This window comes from Crinia signifera, chromosome 6 (assembly GCF_055691185.1).
Source record: "Crinia signifera chromosome 6, ASM5569118v1, whole genome shotgun sequence".
In the NCBI taxonomy this organism is placed as follows: domain Eukaryota; kingdom Metazoa; phylum Chordata; class Amphibia; order Anura; family Myobatrachidae; genus Crinia; species Crinia signifera.
The window spans coordinates 206,598,320-206,618,761 of NC_139222.1; the positions used below are offsets into that span (position 1 = coordinate 206,598,320).

General features: G+C 37.8%; 15 non-coding genes across 15 annotated transcripts; all 15 read left to right on the forward strand.

The window, feature by feature from the left end:
• The first annotated feature begins 729 nt into the window (after window positions 1-729).
• On the forward strand, window positions 730-811 carry TRNAL-UAG (transfer RNA leucine (anticodon UAG)). The gene has a single exon. It is a non-coding gene; the product is annotated as a tRNA-Leu (tRNA).
• A 736-nt stretch (window positions 812-1,547) lies between these two features.
• TRNAL-AAG (transfer RNA leucine (anticodon AAG)) lies at window positions 1,548-1,629 on the forward strand. Its single transcript has one exon. It is a non-coding gene; the product is annotated as a tRNA-Leu (tRNA).
• Window positions 1,630-2,536: 907 nt separating this feature from the next.
• On the forward strand, window positions 2,537-2,618 carry TRNAL-UAG (transfer RNA leucine (anticodon UAG)). Its single transcript has one exon. It is a non-coding gene; the product is annotated as a tRNA-Leu (tRNA).
• A 2,054-nt stretch (window positions 2,619-4,672) lies between these two features.
• On the forward strand, window positions 4,673-4,754 carry TRNAL-UAG (transfer RNA leucine (anticodon UAG)). The gene has a single exon. It is a non-coding gene; the product is annotated as a tRNA-Leu (tRNA).
• A 737-nt stretch (window positions 4,755-5,491) lies between these two features.
• On the forward strand, window positions 5,492-5,573 carry TRNAL-AAG (transfer RNA leucine (anticodon AAG)). Its single transcript has one exon. It is a non-coding gene; the product is annotated as a tRNA-Leu (tRNA).
• Window positions 5,574-6,805: 1,232 nt separating this feature from the next.
• On the forward strand, window positions 6,806-6,887 carry TRNAL-AAG (transfer RNA leucine (anticodon AAG)). Its single transcript has one exon. It is a non-coding gene; the product is annotated as a tRNA-Leu (tRNA).
• Window positions 6,888-8,092: 1,205 nt separating this feature from the next.
• Window positions 8,093-8,174, forward strand: TRNAL-AAG (transfer RNA leucine (anticodon AAG)). Its single transcript has one exon. It is a non-coding gene; the product is annotated as a tRNA-Leu (tRNA).
• Window positions 8,175-9,406: 1,232 nt separating this feature from the next.
• Window positions 9,407-9,488, forward strand: TRNAL-AAG (transfer RNA leucine (anticodon AAG)). Its single transcript has one exon. It is a non-coding gene; the product is annotated as a tRNA-Leu (tRNA).
• A 1,205-nt stretch (window positions 9,489-10,693) lies between these two features.
• On the forward strand, window positions 10,694-10,775 carry TRNAL-AAG (transfer RNA leucine (anticodon AAG)). The gene has a single exon. It is a non-coding gene; the product is annotated as a tRNA-Leu (tRNA).
• Window positions 10,776-12,497: 1,722 nt separating this feature from the next.
• TRNAL-UAG (transfer RNA leucine (anticodon UAG)) lies at window positions 12,498-12,579 on the forward strand. The gene has a single exon. It is a non-coding gene; the product is annotated as a tRNA-Leu (tRNA).
• Window positions 12,580-13,316: 737 nt separating this feature from the next.
• On the forward strand, window positions 13,317-13,398 carry TRNAL-AAG (transfer RNA leucine (anticodon AAG)). The gene has a single exon. It is a non-coding gene; the product is annotated as a tRNA-Leu (tRNA).
• A 1,234-nt stretch (window positions 13,399-14,632) lies between these two features.
• Window positions 14,633-14,714, forward strand: TRNAL-AAG (transfer RNA leucine (anticodon AAG)). Its single transcript has one exon. It is a non-coding gene; the product is annotated as a tRNA-Leu (tRNA).
• Window positions 14,715-15,919: 1,205 nt separating this feature from the next.
• Window positions 15,920-16,001, forward strand: TRNAL-AAG (transfer RNA leucine (anticodon AAG)). Its single transcript has one exon. It is a non-coding gene; the product is annotated as a tRNA-Leu (tRNA).
• A 2,777-nt stretch (window positions 16,002-18,778) lies between these two features.
• TRNAL-AAG (transfer RNA leucine (anticodon AAG)) lies at window positions 18,779-18,860 on the forward strand. Its single transcript has one exon. It is a non-coding gene; the product is annotated as a tRNA-Leu (tRNA).
• A 445-nt stretch (window positions 18,861-19,305) lies between these two features.
• TRNAL-UAG (transfer RNA leucine (anticodon UAG)) lies at window positions 19,306-19,387 on the forward strand. The gene has a single exon. It is a non-coding gene; the product is annotated as a tRNA-Leu (tRNA).
• Window positions 19,388-20,442: the final 1,055 nt, after the last annotated feature.

The window sequence follows — 20,442 nt, forward strand, 5'->3', positions numbered from 1 at the left end:
ACAATTGGATGCATTGGGCATCCTGGCATTCGGGAAGCTGCAAGTCAGGAAACTGATAGCAGAATCCCAAACACTGGTAAAACGACTGATTTTGGAACTCTGTCCTATGTGTAGGGGATGTTATGGTTCAATGGCAGGTGGTGGGGTAATGGTTAGGCACTAAGAAGGGAGGTTAAGAGTTTGAAACTATAGGAGTATGTTTAAGGTTAAGATGCTGATAGGAAAGGTCATGGTAAGATACTAAGAGGTTTTGGGGTTAGGCATTGGAAGGAAAAGAATTAAGGATAGGCTGCAGGTATGTTCAGTGTTAGAGTTAGGAGCTCGATGTTGAAAGTTAGAAGGCTTGCCTAGCAAGTGTCAGTATTGTGAGCATTGAGATGTCCCTAATATTGCAATGCCCACCAGAAACCCAAGCACCAGTATCACGTACCTAACCCTAACCATATGTGAATGCTCTAATAAATCTCAATATGTTTTGTCAGTGATTGGTTTAAAAGTGGTAAACTCGACTAAAATGCAAATTAATTAAAAATTAACCATTTCTCATCTAGATTGCATGGCAACCAATATTCTTTTTAAAAAAAAATCTTTTCTCACTTATGTTAAGAGCAACTAAAATGCTTAACATAAAACATATTTTTACGTATTTCTTTAATACAACAACAACATTTTCTGTAATTCTAGTTATAGATTCCAGACTGTGAGAAACTATGAGCTACTTTTAAGTGTGGTAGCATGGCCGAGTGGTCTAAGGCGCTGGATTTAGGCTCCAGTCTCTTCGGAGGCGTGGGTTCAAATCCCACTGCTGCCATAATTATCTTCCAAAAACAAAATCAGTTATTTTCTCTTAAAGTTCAAATTCTATCTGGTGTATGATAGTTGCTGGGACAATTCAACAACAGAGTTCAAAAAAGTTTATCATATTTACTAGATACTTTTCAAAAATATTTCTAAAGACTGTAAAGACATAAAAATTAACTTGAAGTGATTACAATTGGATGCATTGGGCATCCTGGCATTCGGGAAGCTGCAAGTCAGGAAACTGATAGCAGAATCCCAAACACTGGTAAAACGACTGATTTTGGAACTCTGTCCTATGTGTAGGGGATGTTATGGTTCAATGGCAGGTGGTGGAGTAATGGTTAGGCACTAAGAAGGGAGGTTAAGAGTTTGGAACTATAGTAGTATGTTTAAGGTTATGATGCAGATAGGAAGGGTCATGGTAAGATACTAAGAGGTTTTGGGGTTAGGCATGGAAGAAAAAGAATTAAGGATAGGCTGCAGGTATGTTCAGTGTTAGAGTTAGGGGCTCGATGTTGAAAGTTAGAAGGCTTACCTAGCAAGTGTCTGAATTGTGAGCATTGAGATGTCCCTAATATTGCAATGACCACCAGAAACACAAGCCCCAGTATCACGTACCTAACGCTAACCATATGTGAATGCTCTAATAAATCTCAATATGTTTTGTTACTTCATATAAAGTGAACAAAACACATTTAAAAAATCATTTGACAGATCTTTGAGCCATATGAACACTGCACCCATGAGGTAGCATGGCCGAGCGGTCTAAGGCGCTGGATTAAGGCTCCAGTCTCTTCGGAGGCGTGGGTTCAAATCCCACTGCTGCCATAATTATTTTCCAAAAACAAAATCAGTTATTTTCTCTTAAAGTTCAAATTATATCTGGTGTATGATAGTTGCTGGGACAATTCAACAACAGAGTTCAAAAAAGTTTATCAAATTTACTAGATACTTTTCAAAAATATTTCTAAAGACTGTAAAGACATAAAAATTAACTTGAAGTGATTACAATTGGATGCATTGGGCATCCTGGCATTCGGGAAGCTGCAAGTCAGGAAACTGATAGCAGAATCCCAAACACTGGTAAAACGACTGATTTTGGAACTCTGTCCTATGTGTAGGGGATGTTATGGTTCAATGGCAGGTGGTGGGGTAATGGTTAGGCACTAAGAAGGGAGGTTAAGAGTTTGAAACTATAGGAGTATGTTTAAGGTTAAGATGCTGATAGGAAGGGTCATGGTAAGATACTAAGAGGTTTTGGGGTTAGGCATTGGAAGGAAAAGAATTAAGGATAGGCTGCAGGTATGTTCAGTGTTAGAGTTAGGAGCTCGATGTTGAAAGTTAGAAGGCTTGCCTAGCAAGTGTCAGTATTGTGAGCATTGAGATGTCCCTAATATTGCAATGACCACCAGAAACCCAAGCACCAGTATCACGTACCTAACCCTAACCATATGTGAATGCTCTAATAAATCTCTATATGTTTTGTCAGTGATTGGTTTCAAAGTGGTAAACTCGACTAAAATGCAAATTAATTAAAAATTAACCATTTCTCATCTAGATTGCATGGCAACCAATATTCTTTTTAAAAAAAATCTTTTCTCACTTATGTTAAGAGCATCTAAAATGCTTAACATAAAACATATTTTTACGTATTTCTTTAATACAACAACAACATTTTCTGTAATTCTAGTTCTAGATTCCAGACTGTGAGAAACTATGAGTGACCTTTAAGTGTGGTAGCATGGCCGAGCGGTCTAAGGCGCTGGATTTAGGCTCCAGTCTCTTCGGAGGCGTGGGTTCAAATCCCACTGCTGCCATAATTATCTTCCAAAAACAAAATCAGTTATTTTCTCTTAAAGTTCAAATTCTATCTGCTGGGACAATTCAACAACAGAGTTCAAAAAAGTTTATGGTACTTGTGAGTTATCCGGGCTGCCGATTTTTTCATCGCGCCCGAAATCGTGGGCATCGCATCGGTCGTGGCCGTTATAAGGAGCCGCGACGCGATGCCCACGATTTCCCATAGACAGTAATGTTAAAAGACACGATGGACCCGATTTCCGACACGATTTCCCATAGACAGTAATGTTAAAAGACGCGATGGACCCGATTTCCCATAGACAGCAATGTTAAAATAAAATTACAATGTGAAATTGGCCAATATGTTTTTTAAAAAAATGTTTCATGGCCCCCCACCACCGTTAACGCTACCCCGCTATTGACGCCAACCCGAAGCGTGGCGAGCGCAGCGAGGCCGCGAGGGGCGGCGGTACGCGTCCTCCGACCTTTTCATGCCCTACTATCCACTAGGGCGTGGAGTGAGAATAGAATAGTGTGGCGAACGCAGCGAGCCACCGAGCCCGAAGCGTGGCGAGCGCAGCGAGCCCCGCGAGGGGACGCGGACACCTTCACAGGTATCCGCGTGCCCTTGCGGGCTTCACAGGTGTCCGCGTCCCCTCGCGGGGCTCGCTGCGCTCGCCACGCTTCGGGCTCGGTGGCTCGCTGCGCTCGCCACACTATTCTATTCTCACTCCACGCCCTAGTGGATAGTAGGGCATGAAAAGGTCGGAGGACGCGTACCGCCGCCCCTCGCGGGCTCGCTGCGCTCGCCACGCTTCGGGTTGGCGTCAATAGCGGGGTGCCGTTAACGGTGGTGGGGGGCCATGAAACATTTTTTTTAAAAACATATTGCCCAATTTCACATTGTAATTTTATTTTAACATTGCTGTCTATGGGAAATCGGGTCCATCGCGTCTTTTAACATTACTGTCTATGGGAAATCGGGTCCATCGTGTCTTTTAACATTACTGTCTATGGGAAATCGTGGGCATCGCGTCGCGGCCCCTTATAACGGCCACGACCGACGCGATGCCCCCGATATCGTGTCTTTTAACATTACTGTCTATGGGAAATCGGGGGCATCGCGTCGCGGCCCCTTATAACGGCCACGACCGACGCGATGCCCTCGATTTGGAGCTAAATCGTGGGCATCGCGTCGGTCGGGTGTCCTTAAGTTAACCAAACTTAAGGACAAAATCGGCAGCCCGGATAACTCACAAGTACCAAGTTTATCATATTTACTAGATACTTTTCAAAAATATTTCTAAAGACTGTAAAGACATAAAAATTAACTTGAAGTGATTACAATTGGATGCATTGGGCATCCTGGCATTCGGGAAGCTGCAAGTCAGGAAACTGATAGCAGAATCCCAAACACTGGTAAAACGACTGATTTTGGAACTCTGTCCTATGTGTAGGGGATGTTATGGTATAATGGCAGGTGGTGGGGTAATGGTTAGGCACTAAGAAGGGAGGTTAAGAGTTTGAAACTATAGGAGTATGTTTAAGGTTAAGATGCTGATAGGAAGGGTCATGGTAAGATACTAAGAGGTTTTGGGGTTAGGCATTGGAAGGAAAAGAATTAAGGATAGGCTGCAGGTATGTTCAGTGTTAAAGTTAGGAGCTCGATGTTGAAAGTTAGAAGGCTTGCCTAGCAAGTGTCAGTATTGTGAGCATTGAGATGTCCCTAATATTGCAATGACCACCAGAAACCCAAGCACCAGTATCACGTACCTAACCCTAACCATATGTGAATGCTCTAATAAATCTCAATATGTTTTGTCAGTGATTGGTTTCAAAGTGGTAAACTCGACTAAAATGCAAATTAATTAAAAATTAACCATTTCTCATCTAGATTGCATGGCAACCAATATTCTTTTTAAAAAAAATCTTTTCTCACTTATGTTAAGAGCAACTAAAATGCTTAACATAAAACATATTTTTACGTATTTCTTTAATACAACAACAACATTTTCTGTAATTCTAGTTCTAGATTCCAGACTGTGAGAAACTATGAGCTAATTTTAAGTGTGGTAGCATGGCCGAGCGGTCTAAGGCGCTGGATTTAGGCTCCAGTCTCTTCGGAGGCGTGGGTTCAAATCCCACTGCTGCCATAATTATCTTCCAAAAACAAAATCAGTTATTTTCTCTTAAAGTTCAAATTCTATCTGGTGTATGATAGTTGCTGGAACAATTCAACAACAGAGTTCAAAAAAGTTTATCATATTTACTAGATACTTTTCAAAAATATTTCTAAAGACTGTAGAGACATAAAAATTAACTTGAAGTGATTACAATTGGATGCATTGGGCATCCTGGCATTCGGGAAGCTGCAAGTCAGGAAACTGATAGCAGAATCCCAAACACTGGTAAAACGACTGATTTTGGAACTCTGTCCTATGTGTAGGGGATGTTATGGTTCAATGGCAGGTGGTGGGGTAATGGTTAGGCACTAAGAAGGGAGGTTAAGAGTTTGAAACTATAGGAGTATGTTTAAGGTTATGATGCAGATAGGAAGGGTCATGGTAAGATACTAAGAGGTTTTGGGGTTAGGCATTGGAAGGAAAAGAATTAAGGATAGGCTGCAGGTATGTTCAGTGTTAGAGTTAGGAGCTCGATGTTGAAAGTTAGAAGGCTTGCCTAGCAAGTGTCAGTATTGTGAGCATTGAGATGTCCCTAATATTGCAATGACCACCAGAAACCCAAGCCCCAGTATCACGTACCTAACCCTAACCATATGCGAATGCTTTAATAAATCTCAATATGTTTTGTTACTTCATATAAAGTGAACAAAACACATTTAAATAATCATTTGATAGATTTTTGAGCCACATGAACACTGCACCCCTGAGGTAGCATGGCCGAGCGGTCTAAGGCGCTGGATTAAGGCTCCAGTCTCTTCGGAGGCGTGGGTTCAAATCCCACTGCTGCCATATTTATTATTGATATATATTGTTAGAGGTTGATGTTTTCATTGTTCTATCCACAAGAATGCAATTCAATTAAAAAGTAAGTGTTCATCATCACATTGTTATAACAGCTAATTTCTTTCTTTGCTAACTTCCCAAAGCTGCCATATACATTTTCCAAAGAAAATGTGAGTGATTGGTTTCAAAGTGGTAAACTCGACTAAAATGCAAATTAATTAAAAATTAACCATTTCTCATCTAGATTGCATGGCAACCAATATTCTTTTAAAAAAAAATCTTTTCTCACTTATGTTAAGAGCATCTAAAATGCTTAACATAAAACATATTTTTACGTATTTCTTTAATACAACAACAACATTTTCTGTAATTCTAGTTCTAGATTCCAGACTGTGAGAAACTATGAGTTACCTTTAAATGTGGTAGCATTGCCGAGCGGTCTAAGGCGCTGGATTTAGGCTCCAGTCTCTTCGGAGGCATGGGTTCAAATCCCACTGCTGCCATAATTATCTTCCAAAAACAAAATCAGTTATTTTCTCTTAAAGTTCAAATTCTATCTGGTGTATGATAGTTGCTGGGACAATTCAACAACAGAGTTCAAAAAAGTTTATCATATTTACTAGATACTTTTCAAAAATATTTCTAAAGACTGTAAAGACATAAAAATTAACTTGAAGTGATTACAATTGGATGCATTGGGCATCCTGGCATTTGGGAAGCTGCAAGTCAGGAAACTGATAGCAGAATCCCAAACACTGGTAAAACGACTGATTTTGGAACTCTGTCCTATGTGTAGGGGATGTTATGGTTCAATGGCAGGTGGTGGGGTAATGGTTAGGCACTAAGAAGGGAGGTTAAGAGTTTGGAACTATAGTAGTATGTTTAAGGTTATGATGCAGATTGAAGGGTCATGGTAAGATACTAAGAGGTTTTGGGGTTAGGCATGGAAGAAAAAGAATTAAGGATAGGCTGCAGGTATGTTCAGTGTTAAAGTTAGGGGCTCGATGTTGAAAGTTAGAAGGCTTACCTAGCAAGTGTCTGAATTGTGAGCATTGAGATGTCCCTAATATTGCAATGACCACCAGAAACACAAGCCCCAGTATCACGTACCTAACCCTAACCATATGTGAATGCTCTAATAAATCTCAATATGTTTTGTTACTTCATATAAAGTGAACAAAACACATTTAAATAATCATTTGATAGATCTTTGAGCCACATGAACACTGCACCCATGAGGTAGCATGGCCGAGCGGTCTAAGGCGCTGGATTAAGGCTCCAGTCTCTTTGGAGGCGTGGGTTCAAATCCCACTGCTGCCATATTTATTATTGATATATATTGTTAGAGGTTGATGTTTTCATTGTTCTATCCACAAGAATGCAATTCAATTAAAAAGTAAGTGTTCATCATCACATTGTTATAACAGCTAATTTCTTTCTTTGCTAACTTCCCAAAGCTGCCATATACATTTTCCAAAGAAAATGTCAGTGATTGGTTTCAAAGTGGTAAACTCGGCAAAAATGCAAATTAATTAAAAATTAACCATTTCTCATCTAGATTGCATGGCAACCAATATTCTTTTTAAAACAAAATCTTTTCTCACTTATGTTAAGAGCAACTAAAATGCTTAACATAAAACATATTTTTACGTATTTCTTTAATACAACAACAACATTTTCTGTAATTCTAGTTCTAGATTCCAGACTGTGAGAAACTATGAGTTACATTTAAGTGTGGTAGCATGGCCGAGCGGTCTAAGGCGCTGGGTTCAAATCCCACTGCTGCCATAATTATCTTCCAAAAACAAAATCAGTTATTTTCTCTTAAAGTTCAAATTCCATCTGGTGTATGATAGTTGCTGGGACAATTCAACAACAGAGTTCAAAAACGTTTATCATATTTACTAGATACTTTTCAAAAATATTTCTAAAGACTGTAGAGACATAAAAATTAACTTGAAGTGATTACAATTGGATGCATTGGGCATCCTGGTATTCGGGAAGCTGCAAGTCAGGAAACTGATAGCAGAATCCCAAACACTGGTAAAACGACTGATTTTGGAACTCTGTCCTATGTGTAGGGGATGTTATGGTTCAATGGCAGGTGGTGGGGTAATGGTTAGGCACTAAGAAGGGAGGTTAAGAGTTTGGAACTATAGTAGTATGTTTAAGGTTATGATGCAGATAGGAAGGGTCATGGTAAGATACTAAGAGGTTTTGCGGGTTAGGCATGGAAGAAAAAGAATTAAGGATAGGCTGCAGGTATGTTCAGTGTTAAAGTTAGGGGCTCGATGTTGAAAGTTAGAAGGCTTACCTAGCAAGTGTCTGAATTGTGAGCATTGAGATGTCCCTAATATTGCAATGACCACCAGAAACACAAGCCCCAGTATCACGTACCTAACCCTAACCATATGTGAATGCTCTAATAAATCTCAAAATGTTTTGTTACTTCATATAAAGTGAACAAAACACATTTAAATAATCATTTGATAGATCTTTGAGCCACATGAACACTGCACCTATGAGGTAGCATGGCCGAGCGGTCTAAGGCGCTGGATTAAGGCTCCAGTCTCTTCGGAGGCGTGGGTTCAAATCCCACTGCTGCCATATTTATTATTGATATATATTGTTAGAGGTTGATGTTTTCATTGTTCTATCCACAAGAATGCAATTCAATTAAAAAGTAAGTGTTCATCATCACATTGTTATAACAGCTAATTTCTTTCTTTGCTAACTTCCCAAAGCTGCCATATAAATTTTCCAAAGAAAATGTCAGTAATTGGTTTCAAAGTGGTAAACTCGACTAAAATGCAAATTAATTAAAAATTAACCATTTCTCATCTAGATTGCATGGCAACCAATATTCTTTTTAAAAAAAATCTTTTCTCACTTATGTTAAGAGCATCTAAAATGCTTAACATAAAACATATTTTGACGTATTTCTTTAATACAACAACAACATTTTCTGTAATTCTAGTTCTAGATTCCAGACTGTGAGAAACTATGAGTTACCTTTTAGTGTGGTAGCATGGCCGAGCGGTCTAAGGCGCTGGATTTAGGCTCCAGACTCTTCGGAGGCGTGGGTTCAAATTCCACTGCTGCCATAATTATCTTCCAAAAACAAAATCAGTTATTTTCTCTTAAAGTTCAAATTCTATCTGGTGTATGATAGTTGCTGGGACAATTCAACAACAGAGTTCAAAAACGTTTATCATATTTACTAGATACTTTTCAAAAATATTTCTAAAGACTGTAGAGACATAAAAATTAACTTGAAGTGATTACAATTGGATGCATTGGGCATCCTGGCATTCGGGAAGCTGCAAGTCAGGAAACTGATAGCAGAATCCCAAACACTGGTAAAACGACTGATTTTGGAACTCTGTCCTATGTGTAGGGGATGTTATGGTTCAATGGCAGGTGGTGGGGTAATGGTTAGGCACTAAGAAGGGAGGTTAAGAGTTTGGAACTATAGTAGTATGTTTAAGGTTATGATGCAGATTGAAGGGTCATGGTAAGATACTAAGAGGTTTTGGGGTTAGGCATGGAAGAAAAAGAATTAAGGATAGGCTGCAGGTATGTTCAGTGTTAAAGTTAGGGGCTCGATGTTGAAAGTTAGAAGGCTTACCTAGCAAGTGTCTGAATTGTGAGCATTGAGATGTCCCTAATATTGCAATGACCACCAGAAACACAAGCCCCAGTATCACGTACCTAACCCTAACCATATGTGAATGCTCTAATAAATCTCAATATGTTTTGTTACTTCATATAAAGTGAACAAAACACATTTAAATAATCATTTCATAGATCTTTGAGCCACATGAACACTGCACCCATGAGGTAGCATGGCCGAGCGGTCTAAGGCGCTGGATTAAGGCTCCAGTCTCTTTAGAGGCGTGGGTTCAAATCCCACTGCTGCCATATTTATTATTGATATATATTGTTAGAGGTTGATGTTTTCATTGTTCTATCCACAAGAATGCTATTCATTTAAAAAGTAAGTGTTCATCATCACATTGTTATAACAGCTAATTTCTTTCTTTGCTAACTTCCCAAAGCTGCCATATACATTTTCCAAAGAAAATGTCAGTGATTGGTTTCAAAGTGGTAAACTCGGCTAAAATGCAAATTAATTAAAAATTAACCATTTCTCATCTAGATTGCATGGCAACCAATATTCTTTTTAAAAAAAAAATCTTTTCTCACTTATGTTAAGAGCAACTAAAATGCTTAACATAAAACATATTTTTACGTATTTCTTTAATACAACAACAACATTTTCTGTAATTCTAGTTCTAGATTCCAGACTGTGAGAAACTATGAGTTACATTTAAGTGTGGTAGCATGGCCGAGCGGTCTAAGGCGCTGGGTTCAAATCCCACTGCTGCCATAATTATCTTCCAAAAACAAAATCAGTTATTTTCTCTTAAAGTTCAAATTCCATCTGGTGTATGATAGTTGCTGGGACAATTCAACAACAGAGTTCAAAAACGTTTATCATATTTACTAGATACTTTTCAAAAATATTTCTAAAGACTGTAGAGACATAAAAATTAACTTGAAGTGATTACAATTGGATGCATTGGGCATCCTGGTATTCGGGAAGCTGCAAGTCAGGAAACTGATAGCAGAATCCCAAACACTGGTAAAACGACTGATTTTGGAACTCTGTCCTATGTGTAGGGGATGTTATGGTTCAATGGCAGGTGGTGGGGTAATGGTTAGGCACTAAGAAGGGAGGTTAAGAGTTTGGAACTATAGTAGTATGTTTAAGGTTATGATGCAGATAGGAAGGGTCATGGTAAGATACTAAGAGGTTTTGGGGTTAGGCATGGAAGAAAAAGAATTAAGGATAGGCTGCAGGTATGTTCAGTGTTAAAGTTAGGGGCTCGATGTTGAAAGTTAGAAGGCTTACCTAGCAAGTGTCTGAATTGTGAGCATTGAGATGTCCCTAATATTGCAATGACCACCAGAAACACAAGCCCCAGTATCACGTACCTAACCCTAACCATATGTGAATGCTCTAATAAATCTCAATATGTTTTGTTACTTCATATAAAGTGAACAAAACACATTTAAATAATCATTTGATAGATCTTTGAGCCACATGAACACTGCACCTATGAGGTAGCATGGCCGAGCGGTCTAAGGCGCTGGATTAAGGCTCCAGTCTCTTCGGAGGCGTGGGTTCAAATCCCACTGCTGCCATATTTATTATTGATATATATTGTTAGAGGTTGATGTTTTCATTGTTCTATCCACAAGAATGCAATTCAATTAAAAAGTAAGTGTTCATCATCACATTGTTATAACAGCTAATTTCTTTCTTTGCTAACTTCCCAAAGCTGCCATATAAATTTTCCAAAGAAAATGTCAGTAATTGGTTTCAAAGTGGTAAACTCGACTAAAATGCAAATTAATTAAAAATTAACCATTTCTCATCTAGATTGCATGGCAACCAATATTCTTTTTTAAAAAAAATCTTTTCTCACTTATGTTAAGAGCATCTAAAATGCTTAACATAAAACATATTTTTACGTATTTCTTTAATACAACAACAACATTTTCTGTAATTCTAGTTCTAGTTTCCAGACTATGAGAAACTATAAGTTACCTTTAAGTGTGGTAGCATGGCCGAGCGGTCTAAGGCGCTGGATTTAGGCTCCAGTCTCTTCGGAGGCGTAGGTTCAAATCCCACTGCTGCCATAATTATCTTCCAAAAACAAAATCAGTTATTTTCTCTTAAAGTTCAAATTCTATCTAGTTGCTGGGACAATTCAACAACAGAGTTCAAAAAAGTTTATCATATTTAATAGATACTTTTCAAAAATATTTCTAAAGACTGTAAAGACATAAAAATTAACTTGAAGTGATTACAATTGGATGCATTGGGCATCCTGGCATTCGGGAAGCTGCAAGTCAGGAAACTGATAGCAGAATCCCAAACACTGGTAAAACGACTGATTTTGGAACTCTGTCCTATGTGTAGGGGATGTTATGGTTCAATGGCAGGTGGTGGGGTAATGGTTAGGCATTAAGGAGGGAGGATAAGAGTTTGAAACTATAGGAGTATGTTTAAGGTTAAGATGCTGATAGGAAGGGTCATGGTAAGATACTAAGAGGTTTTGGGGTTAGGCATTGGAAGGAAAAGAATTAAGGATAGGCTGCAGGTATGTTCAGTGTTAGAGTTAGGAGCTCGATGTTGAAAGTTAAAAGGCTTGCCTAGCAAGTGTCAGTATTGTGAGCATTGAGATGTCCCTAATATTGCAATGACCACCAGAAACCCAAGCACCAGTATCACGTACCTAACCCTAACCATATGTGAATGCTCTAATAAATCTCAATATGTTTTGTTACTTCATATAAAGTGAACAAAACACATTTAAATAATCATTTGATAGATCTTTGAGCCACATGAACACTGCACCCATGAGGTAGCATGGCCGAGCGGTCTAAGGCGCTGGATTAAGGCTCCAGTCTCTTCGGGGGCATGGGTTCAAATCCCACTGCTGCCATATTTATTATTGATATATATTGTTAGAGGTTGATGTTTTCATTGTTCTATCCACAAGAATGCAATTCAATTAAAAAGTAAGTGTTCATCATCACATTGTTATAACAGCTAATTTCTTTCTTTGCTAACTTCCCAAACATGCCATATAAATTTTCCAAAGAAAATGTCAGTAATTGGTTTCAAAGTGGTAAACTCGACTAAAATGCAAATTAATTAAAAATTAACCATTTCTCATCTAGATTGCATGGCAACCAATATTCTTTTTAAAAAAAATCTTTTCTCACTTATGTTAAGAGCATCTAAAATGCTTAACATGAAACATCGTTTTACGTATTTCTTTAATACAACAACAAAATTTTCTGTAATTCTAGTTCTAGATTCCAGACTGTGAGAAACTATGAGTTACCTTTAAGTGTGGTAGCATGGCCGAGCGGTCTAAGGCGCTGGATTTAGGCTCCAGTCTCTTCGGAGGCGTGGGTTCAAATCCCACTGCTGCCATAATTATCTTCCAAAAACAAAATCAGTTATTTTCTCTTAAAGTTCAAATTCTATCTGGTGTATGATAGTTGCTGGGACAATTCAACAACAGAGTTCAAAAAAGTTTATCATATTTACTAGATACTTTTCAAAAATATTTTTAAAGACTGTAAAGACATAAAAATTAACTTGAAGTGATTACAATTGGATGCATTGGGCATCCTGGCATTCGGGAAGCTGCAAGTCAGGAAACTGATAGCAGAATCCCAAACACTGGTAAAACGACTGATTTTGGAACTCTGTCCTATGTGTAGGGGATGTTATGGTTCAATGGCAGGTGGTGGGGTAATGGTTAGGCACTAAGAAGGGAGGTTAAGAGTTTGAAACTATAGGAGTTTGTTTAAGGTTATGATGCTGATAGGAAGTGTCATGGTAAGATACTAAGAGGTTTTGGGGTTAGGCATTGGAAGGAAAAGAATTAAGGATAGGCTGCAGGTATGTTCAGTGTTAGAGTTAGGAGCTCGATGTTGAAAGTTAGAAGGCTTGCCTAGCAAGTGTCAGTATTGTGAGCATTGAGATGTCCCTAATATTGCAATGACCACCAGAAACCCAAGCACCAGTATCACGTACCTAACCCTAACCATATGTGAATGCTCTAATAAATCTCAATATGTTTTGTTACTTCATATAAAGTGATCAAAACACATTTAAATAATCATTTGATAGACCTTTGAGCCACATGAACACTGCACCCATGAGGTAGCATGGCCGAGTGGTCTAAGGTGCTGGATTAAGGCTCCAGTCTCTTTGGAGGCGTGGGTTCAAATCCCACTGCTGCCATATTTGTTATTGATATATATATTGTTAGAGGTTGATGTTTTCATTGTTCTATCCACAAGAATGTAATTCAATTAAAAAGTAAGTGTTCATCATCACATTGTTATAACAGCTAATTTCTTTCTTTGCTAACTTCCCAAAGCTGCCATATAAATTTTCCAAAGAAAATGTCAGTAATTGGTTTCAAAGTGGTAAACTCGACTAAAAAGCAAATTAATTAAAAATTAACCATTTCTCATCTAGATTGCATGGCAATCAATATTCTTTTTAAAAAAAATCTTTTCTCACTTATGTTAAGAGCATCTAAAATGCTTAACATAAAACATATTTTTACGTATTTCTTTAATACAACAACAACATTTTCTGTAATTCTAGTTCTAGATTCCAGACTGTGAGAAACTATGAGTTACCTTTAAGTGTGGTAGCATGGCCGAGCGGTCTAAGGCGCTTGATTTAGGCTCCAGTCTCTTCGGAGGCGTGGGTTCAATTCCCACTGCTGCCATAATTATCTTCCAAAAAAAAAATCAGTTATTTTCTCTTAAAGTTCAAATTCTATCTGGTGTATGATAGTTGCTGGGACAATTCAACAACAGAGTTCAAAAAAGTTTATCATATTTACTAGATACTTTTCAAAAATATTTCTAAAGACTGTAAAGACATAAAAATTAACTTGAAGTGATTACAATTGGATGCATTGGGCATCCTGGCATTCGGGAAGCTGCAAGTCAGGAAACTGATAGCAGAATCCCAAACACTGGTAAAACGACTGATTTTGGAACTCTGTCCTATGTGTAGGGGATGTTATGGTTCAATGGCAGGTGGTGGGGTAATGGTTAGGCACTAAGAAGGGAGGTTAAGAGTTTGGAACTATAGTAGTATGTTTAAGGTTATGATGCAGATTGAAGGGTCATGGTAAGATACTAAGAGGTTTTGGGGTTAGGCATGGAAGAAAAAGAATTAAGGATAGGCTGCAGGTATGTTCAGTGTTAAAGTTAGGGGCTCGATGTTGAAAGTTAGAAGGCTTACCTAGCAAGTGTCTGAATTGTGAGCATTGAGATGTCCCTAATATTGCAATGACCACCAGAAACACAAGCCCCAGTATCACGTACCTAACCCTAACCATATGTGAATGCTCTAATAAATCTCAATATGTTTTGTTACTTCATATAAAGTGAACAAAACACATTTAAATAATCATTTCATAGATCTTTGAGCCACATGAACACTGCACCCATGAGGTAGCATGGCCGAGCGGTCTAAGGCGCTGGATTAAGGCTCCAGTCTCTTTGGAGGTGTGGGTTCAAATCCCACTGCTGCCATATTTATTATTGATATATATTGTTAGAGGTTGATGTTTTCATTGTTCTATCCACAAGAATGCAATTCAATTAAAAAGTAAGTGTTCATCATCACATTGTTATAACAGCTAATTTCTTTCTTTGCTAACTTCCCAAAGCTGCCATATACATTTTCCAAAGAAAATGTCAGTGATTGGTTTCAAAGTGGTAAACTCGGCTAAAATGCAAATTAATTAAAAATTAACCATTTCTCATCTAGATTGCATGGCAACCAATATTCTTTTTAAAAAAAAAATCTTTTCTCACTTATGTTAAGAGCAACTAAAATGCTTAACATAAAACATATTTTTACGTATTTCTTTAATACAACAACAACATTTTCTGTAATTCTAGTTCTAGATTCCAGACTGTGAGAAACTATGAGTTACATTTAAGTGTGGTAGCATGGCCGAGCGGTCTAAGGCGCTGGGTTCAAATCCCACTGCTGCCATAATTATCTTCCAAAAACAAAATCAGTTATTTTCTCTTAAAGTTCAAATTCCATCTGGTGTATGATAGTTGCTGGGACAATTCAACAACAGAGTTCAAAAACGTTTATCATATTTACTAGATACTTTTCAAAAATATTTCTAAAGACTGTAGAGACATAAAAATTAACTTGAAGTGATTACAATTGGATGCATTGGGCATCCTGGTATTCGGGAAGCTGCAAGTCAGGAAACTGATAGCAGAATCCCAAACACTGGTAAAACGACTGATTTTGGAACTCTGTCCTATGTGTAGGGGATGTTATGGTTCAATGGCAGGTGGTGGGGTAATGGTTAGGCACTAAGAAGGGAGGTTAAGAGTTTGGAACTATAGTAGTATGTTTAAGGTTATGATGCAGATAGGAAGGGTCATGGTAAGATACTAAGAGGTTTTGGGGTTAGGCATGGAAGAAAAAGAATTAAGGATAGGCTGCAGGTATGTTCAGTGTTAAAGTTAGGGGCTCGATGTTGAAAGTTAGAAGGCTTACCTAGCAAGTGTCTGAATTGTGAGCATTGAGATGTCCCTAATATTGCAATGACCACCAGAAACACAAGCCCCAGTATCACGTACCTAACCCTAACCATATGTGAATGCTCTAATAAATCTCAATATGTTTTGTTACTTCATATAAAGTGAACAAAACACATTTAAATAATCATTTGATAGATCTTTGAGCCACATGAACACTGCACCTATGAGGTAGCATGGCCGAGCGGTCTAAGGCGCTGGATTAAGGCTCCAGTCTCTTCGGAGGCGTGGGTTCAAATCCCACTGCTGCCATATTTATTATTGATATATATTGTTAGAGGTTGATGTTTTCATTGTTCTATCCACAAGAATGCAATTCAATTAAAAAGTAAGTGTTCATCATCACATTGTTATAACAGCTAATTTCTTTCTTTGCTAACTTCCCAAAGCTGCCATATAAATTTTCCAAAGAAAATGTCAGTAATTGGTTTCAAAGTGGTAAACTCGACTAAAATGCAAATTAATTAAAAATTAACCATTTCTCATCTAGATTGCATGGCAACCAATATTCTTTTTTAAAAAAAATCTTTTCTCACTTATGTTAAGAGCATCTAAAATGCTTAACATAAAACATATTTTTACGTATTTCTTTAATACAACAACAACATTTTCTGTAATTCTAGTTCTAGTTTCCAGACTATGAGAAACTATAAGTTACCTTTAAGTGTGGTAGCATTGCCGAGCGGTCTAAGGCGCTGGATTTAGGCTCCAGTCTCTTCGGAGGCGTAGGTTCAAATCCCACTAGAGACCTAAAAATTAACTTGAAGTGATTACAATTGGATGCATTGGGCATCCTGGCATTCGGGAAGCTGCAAGTCAGGAAACTGATAGCAGAATCCCAAACACTGGTAAAACTACTGATTTTGGAACTCTGTCCTATGTGTAGGGGATGTTATGGTTCAATGGCAGGGGGTGGGGTAATGGTTAGGCACTAAGAAGGGAGGTTAAGAGTTTGAAAATATAGGAGTATGTTTAAGGTTATGATGCAGATAGGAAGGGTCATGGTAAGATACTAAGAGGTTTTGGGGTTAGGCATTGGAAGGAAAAGAATTAAGGATAGGCTGCAGGTATGTTCAGTGTTAGAGTTAGGAGCTCGATGTTGAAAGTTAGAAGGCTTGCCTAGCAAGTGTCAGTATTGTGAGCATTGAGATGTCCCTAATATTGCAATGACCACCAGAAACCCAAGCCCCAGTATCACGTACCTAACCCTAACCATATGTGAATGCTCTAATAAATCTCAATATGTTTTGTCAGTGATTGGTTTAAAAGTGGTAAACTCGACTAAAATGCAAATTAATTAAAAATTAACCATTTCTCATCTAGATTGCATGGCAACCAATATTCTTTTAAAAAAAAATCTTTTCTCACTTATGTTAAGAGCATCTAAAATGCTTAACATAAAACATATTTTTACGTATTTCTTTAATACAACAACAACATTTTCTGTAATTCTAGTTCTAGATTCCAGACTGTGAGAAACTATGAGTTATTTTCAAAAACAAAATCAGTTATTTTCTCTTAAAGTTCAAATTCTATCTGGTGTATGATAGTTGCTGGGACAATTCAACAACAGAGTTCAAAAAAGTTTATCATATTTACTAGATACTTTTAAAAAATATTTCGAAAGACTGTAGAGACATAAAAATTAACTTGAAGTGATTACAATTGGATGCATTGGGCATCCTGGCATTCGGGAAGCTGCAAGTCAGGAAACTGATAGCAGAATCCCAAACACTGGTAAAACGACTGATTTTGGAACTCTGTCCTATGTGTAGGGGATGTTATGGTTCAATGGCAGGTGGTGGGGTAATGGTTAGGCACTAAGAAGGGAGGTTAAGAGTTTGGAACTATGTTTAAGGTTATGATGCAGATAGGAAGGGTCATGGTAAGATACTAAGAGGTTTTGGGGTTAGGCATGGAAGAAAAAGAATTAAGGATAGGCTGCAGGTATGTTCAGTGTTAAAGTTAGGGGCTCGATGTTGAAAGTTAGAAGGCTTACCTAGCAAGTGTCTGAATTGTGAGCATTGAGATGTCCCTAATATTGCAATGACCACCAGAAACACAAGCCCCAGTATCACGTACCTAACCCTAACCATATGTGAATGCTCTAATAAATCTCAATATGTTTTGTTACTTCATATAAAGTGAACAAAACACATTTAAATAATCATTTGATCGATCTTTTAGCCACATGAACACTGCACCCATGAGGTAGCATGGCCGAGCGGTCTAAGGCGCTGGATTAAGGCTCCAGTCTCTTCGGAGGCGTGTGTTCAAATCCCACTGCTGCCATAATTATCTTCCAAAAACAAAATCATTTATTTTCTCTTAAAGTTCAAATTCTATCTGGTGTATGATAGTTGCTGGGACAATTCAACAACAGAGTTCAAAAAAGTTTATCATATTTACTAGATACTTTTCAAAAATATTTCTAAAGACTGTAAAGACATAAAAATTAACTTGAAGTGATTACAATTGGATGCATTGGGCATCCTGGCATTCGGGAAGCTGCAAGTCAGGAAACTGATAGCAGAATCCCAAACACTGGTAAAACGACTAATTTTGGAACTCTGTCCTATGTGTAGGGGATGTTATGGTTCAATGGCAGGTGGTGGGGTAATGGTTAGGCACTAAGAAGGGAGGTTAAGAGTTTGAAACTATAGGAGTTTGTTTAAGGTTATGATGCTGATAGGAAGTGTCATGGTAAGATACTAAGAGGTTTTGGGGTTAGGCATTGGAAGGAAAAGAATTAAGGATAGGCTGCAGGTATGTTCAGTGTTAGAGTTAGGAGCTCGATGTTGAAAGTTAGAAGGCTTGCCTAGCAAGTGTCAGTATTGTGAGCATTGAGATGTCCCTAATATTGCAATGACCACCAGAAACCCAAGCACCAGTATCACGTACCTAACCCTAACCATATGTGAATGCTCTAATAAATCTCAATATGTTTTGTTACTTCATATAAAGTGAACAAAACACATTTAAATAATCATTTGATAGATCTTTGAGCCACATGAACACTGCACCCATGAGGTAGCATGGCCGAGCGGTCTAAGGCGCTGGATTAAGGCTCCAGTCTCTTCGGAGGCGTGGGTTCAAATCCCACTGCTGCCATATTTGTTATTGATATTAATATTGTTAATATTGTTAATATTATATAATATTGTTAGAGGTTGATGTTTTCATTGTTCTATCCACAAGAATGTAATTCAATTAAAAAGTAAGTGTTCATCATCACATTGTTATAACAGCTAATTTTTATCTTTGCTAACTTCCCAAAGCTGCCATATACATTTTCCAAAGAAAATGTCAGTAATTGGTTTCAAAGTGGTAAACTCGACTAAAATGCAAATTAATTAAAAATTAACCATTTCTCATCTAGATTGCATGGCAACCAATATTCTTTTTAAAAAAAATCTTTTCTCGCTTATGTTAAGAGCATCTAAAATGCTTAACATTTAACATATTTTTAAGTATTTCTTTAATACAACAACAACATTTTCTGTAATTCTAGTTCTAGATTCCAGACTGTGAGAAACTATGAGTTACCTTTAAGTGTGGTAGCATGGCCGAGCGGTCTAAGGCACTGGATTTAGGCTCCAGTCTCTTCGGAGGCGTGGGTTCAAATCCCACTGCTGCCATAATTATCTTCCAAAAACAAAATCAGTTATTTTCTCTTAAAGTTCAAATTCTATCTGGTGTATGATAGTTGCTGGGACAATTCAACAACAGAGTTCAAAAAAGTTTATCATATTTAATAGCTACTTTTTAAAAATATTTCTAAAGACTGTAAAGACATAAAAATTAACTTGAAGTGATTACAATTGGATGCATTGGGCATCCTGGCATTCGGGAAGCTGCAAGTCAGGAAACTGATAGCAGAATCCCAAACACTGGTAAAACGACTGATTTTGGAACTCTGTCCTATGTGTAGGGGATGTTATGGTTCAATGGCAGGTGGTGGGGTAATGGTTAGGCACTAAGAAGGGAGGTTAAGAGTTTGAAACTATAGGAGTATGTTTAAGGTTAAGATGCTGATAGGAAGGGTCATGGTAAGATACTAAGAGGTTTTGGGGTTAGGCATTGGAAGGAAAAGAATTAAGGATAGGCTGCAGGTATGTTCAGTGTTAGAGTTAGGAGCTCGATGTTGAAAGTTAGAAGGCTTGCCTAGCAAGTGTCAGTATTGTGAGCATTGAGATGTCCCTAATATTGCAATGACCACCAGAAACCCAAGCCCCAGTATCACGTACCTAACCCTAACCATATGTGAATGCTCTAATAAATCTCAATACGTTTTGTTACTTCATATAAAGTGAACAAAACACATTTAAATAATCATTTGATAGATTTTTGAGCCACATGAACACTGCACCCATGAGGTAGCATGGCCGAGCGGTCTAAGGCGCTGGATTAAGGCTCCAGTCTCTTCGGAGGCGTGGGTTAAAATCCCACTGCTGCCACATTTATTATTGATATATATATTGTTAGAGGTTGATGTTTTCATTGTTCTATCCACAAGAATGCAATTCAATTAAAAAGTAAGTGTTCATCATCACATTGTTATAACAGCTCATTTCTTTCTTTGCTAACTTCCCAAAGCTGCCATATAAATTTTCCAAAGAAAATTTCAGTGATTGGTTTCAAAGTGGTAAACTCGACTAAAATGCAAATTAATTAAAAATTAACCATTTCTCAT